At 44.8% G+C, this 4,302-nt stretch overlaps 1 protein-coding gene across 1 annotated transcript in view; it reads left to right on the forward strand.

Moving 5' to 3' along the window:
* Nucleotides 1-416: 416 nt before the first annotated feature.
* The window catches only part of LOC112239549 (monocarboxylate transporter 4-like), a 13,298-nt gene continuing 9,412 nt past the window's right edge, over nucleotides 417-4,302 (forward strand). Inside the window, exon 1 of the mRNA XM_042317218.1 lies at nucleotides 417-1,200. The gene's annotated coding sequence lies outside the window, so the exon portion shown is untranslated. The remainder of the gene's footprint in view (nucleotides 1,201-4,302) is intronic.

Raw genomic sequence — 4,302 nt, forward strand, 5'->3', positions numbered from 1 at the left:
CTTGCACATGCTGCCCATGATGGTGTCATGACTGGCACCCAGGCCACACACACACACACACACACACACACACACACACACATGCTGCCCATGACACACACACACACACACACACACACACACACACACACACACACACACACACACACACACACACAGATGCCACTGTATATGTTTCCTCCAAGCATCCCAGCTCTAAATAGTATCTGTTAATTGACCTATTCTGAGACCATAAGTGGCACAAAAATACTTAAAAAATGCAGGAAATAGAAAAGGAAATGAATACATCAGTTACAGTCACTGTTGCGTCACCAACCACCAAACCGGAAACGGGCTGTCACTCTAAACGCTGCCGACACTAGGACCCTGTACTATCCCTGTAGTGGTGAGTAAGTCGGGGAGTTTCCTTTTTCACATCGCTGACGTCGCAGTTCTCATACGTGCCGGAGTGAACGTGATAGAACAGTACAAGGTGGCAGAGAGAGCGACCAGGATAGCATACAGACCGTTCTGAGATCCGCGAGCAGAGCATCCCTAAGGTACGTACCACTATCACTGTCATTATAGGTTGTAAAGGAAATCATTGTTGGAAGAGGGGCAGAGGGGCAACAGGATAACGATGACACGATGATTTTGTTATTATCTGTTATGGCGATGATGTAGATGATGATGATGATGATGATGGGAGTGAGAAATCCTCCTCAGCTGCCACAATGGGATGTAGTTATTTTGTATGGAATTGGGACCCAACCATGCTGTTGCTGACTGTCTGGAAGGTCGGTTGAGTAACTGAGGCTATGTAACGATGGAGACTATCAAAAATATGTCATTATGACAGAGAGAATGGGATGGATGGATGAGAGATTATGAAATTATTATGTTTTAGTATATTACCTTTTAAGAATGTGTCTATTTATATTATTTTATAAGTAGGCATCAGGGCATGTCATTTTATTATTGACCAAAAATAGTATATTATAAAGCCGTTATTAATAACCCTTATAATAAGTGACAGGCCATTCATTCAGCTGGGTGTGCGCTATAGTCGTGACACCGGCCACGGCATACTGGGGACCGGTTGGGGGGGGGGTGTAACAACAGGTTCCTCTCTTCTCGGAACAGCGTGTCGCCATCAGCATCATACAATTGACGATGTCTATCACAACCGCTGAGAGGCTCAAATATAAACCTGTAGCTTCGGTAAGTCTGTTTTTGGTTACACGTATGCTTAATATATTTTACATTTTACAACGGTCAAGTTAACAACGGGATAAACATGCGGGCTATGCGCCAAAACGAACGCTCAGATGGAACTTTGCGCATCATCGCAGAGTGGGGCGACTGTAGTGACGTAGCCTAGATGACATAGCTCCGGGAAATCTCTATACTGTAGGCCTATCTCTAGCCCAATTCTAGGGTCCCCTGTCCCCCAACAAGCTATGTGGGATGAAAAGAACATGAAGTAGTCTACCGACATCATACCAGGTCCGTGTTATGTGTCTGTGAGTTTGGAGATGCCAAACTCTATTTTGAGCGCACCATCATATTTCACGATGAACGCGCACACCTGTAATGTGCTTTTACTTTCACGTCAATCGTCATCTCGTTGGATCTCTCACTATTTGAATAGTCTATATATGTGGTTCTTCTGCCTGGTGCCCACATTAGCATCTGCGCAGAGTTGCTCAGCTGATGTAACAATACCTTGCGAAGCTGAAACCATGTATTCTCACTCCACATCTCTCAGGGACCAGGTGTGTGTGTTTGGAAGTGTTTAAATATACCAGAAGTCCAAGAATAGTAGACAAACAAACGTTTGACCAACTGGGTACATTTTGTTGGTCCCCACGTGGTCAAATGCTATTTCTGGGGGGTTTAGGGTTAAGGTTAGAATTAGTGTTAGAATTAGGTTTAGGGTTAGGAGCTATGGTTAGTTGTATGGTTCGGGCTTGGGGTTAGGATTAGGTTTAGGATTAGGGTTAAGGTTATGTTTTTGGGTTAGGGTTAAGGTTAAGGTTAGGGGTTAAAGAAAATAGGATTTTGAATGGGACTGAATTGTATGTCCCCACAAGGTTAACTGCGCAATACTGTGTGTGCGTGTGTGAGAGAGAGCGAGAGAGAGCGAGAGAGAGAGAATATCATCCATGATCCCCATAGCACGTTGTTATAAATCATAGATTGGTCGATTCAGCACGCTGGTCACGTTCCAGACGCACCAACACAGGCTGACTTGCTGTACCGCGTTGCTTGGCAATTGTGCTCAACCTTATGGTCAGCGAATCCATCTCTGTCCTGTCCGGTGAATGACCCACAGACCACAGACCCTGTTAGCTTATGCACATGATCACACTTTATAAAGCAGAGACCCTAACAACAACATAAACGTCAAACAGTGACATCGGAGGGTTCACTCATTGACGGCGGCGGGCTGCGTTCACCTCAGAGTTTTCTGTTAAAGGAGAGTTCTGTGAAGTGATGATAATAATGATGGGAAAGTTGATGTGGTTCAATATATATATATTTTTTCCATTATTATTTATTTTTTACTTTACCCTTTTTTTCGCCCCAATTTCGTGAAATCCAATTGGTAGTTACGATCTTGTCTCATCTCTGCAACTACCCTACCGACTCAGGAGAAGCGAAGGTCGAGAGCCATGCGTCTGAAACACAGCCCTGCCAAGCCGCACTGCTTCTCGACACACTGCTCGCTTAACTCGGAAGCCAGCCGCACCAATGTGTCGGAGGAAACATCGTCCAACTGACAACCGAAGTCAGCCAATTTTGACTTTGTGGCTGTGGTAACTAGTGACAACCCCTTATAGCTTTTGGCTTTCCATAACCGCTAGTGATGCGCGCACCGTATCTCTATAACACATTCGGAGCGCAGTCTACACAGCTCATTACACAGCTCATAGGTTTTTGGACATTCAAATAAAAACATTTGTTAATAGTGCTGTTTTTATAATACTATATTTGCTGTAGGTTAGGTATTCAAAGGACCGTTATGCCCGCACAACATAGGCCATGTACAGTGGGCTATGGTATAGCAGGTCTATTTATGAGATAGGCCTATATGTCGGGTCTTAAAGGGGAATGTCTTTGTTTGGGTTCTCAGTATCAGTCTTTCTTCAAGATGGAAACAGAACTGTGTCACGGTCAATCCTTCCCTTTAAAGCTGCGCTCCAGAGAATTAATCGAACTTGGAGTTTTGGCTTTAAACTTGTCCACGTGAAGACATTCCAAGGATTTCGCGGGAAAGGAGAGCAACCCCAGATGTTTTTACAAATTCTTATTTCCAATGACGGCCTACCCGTGGCCCAACCGCTGGGCCCGTTGTGTGCCGCCCTATGGGACTCTCAATCACGGAGCTAAGCAGTGTTCGACCCTGGATGGGAGACCAGATGCTTCTGAAAGTGGTGTTGAAGGGCCAGTGGGAGGCACTCTTTCCTCTTCTCTAACTGATTCGTTCTCGCGCAGGATCTGTATTAGGTTATAAACGCTAATTGGATTACAACAGGTGTCAGTTAGGCTATAGGCCCACTGCTAGACTAGACACACCAGACATAGATCTACTACCAACCTCTATAGACTAGACACACCAGACATAGATCTACTACCAACCTCTATAGACTAGACACACCAGACATAGATCTACTACCAACCTCTATAGACTAGACACACCAGACATAGATCTACTACCAACCTCTATAGACTAGACACACCAGACATAGATCTACTACCAACCTCTATAGACTAGACACACCAGACATAGATCTACTACCAACCTCTATAGACTAGACACACCAGACATAGATCTACTACCAACCTCTATAGACTAGACACACCAGACATAGATCTACTACCAACCTCTATAGACTAGACACACCAGACATAGATCTACTACCAACCTCTATAGACTAGACACACCAGACATAGATCTACTACCAACCTCTATAGACTAGACACACCAGACATAGATCTCATAAAGCTCATTAGCATATCAACAGTCCCACTAACAACCTAATAGGGGAAAAAATCCTGTCAAATGTTTTAAAGGATCTGGCATTGAGAATATTTGATCCCCCCCCCCTCCCCCAGCCTCAAGCATATCAGCATATCGCGTGTGTGCATGCGTGGCTAGCTCTCTGTATCGATGGCGTCTTGGTCATAAATATCCCTCAGAGAATGCTTGGCCTGGGGGGCCTGCCATGGTTGCTGATGTGTGGCGGTGGCACTAAAACCCATTGCTTTCTCCATTGCTGAAGTGAAACTGTAAATCTCCAGAGTCCATTACGGCTCTCC

This window comes from Oncorhynchus tshawytscha, unplaced genomic scaffold, assembly GCF_018296145.1.
Source record: "Oncorhynchus tshawytscha isolate Ot180627B unplaced genomic scaffold, Otsh_v2.0 Un_contig_2750_pilon_pilon, whole genome shotgun sequence".
NCBI classification, from domain to species: Eukaryota; Metazoa; Chordata; class Actinopteri; order Salmoniformes; family Salmonidae; genus Oncorhynchus; species Oncorhynchus tshawytscha.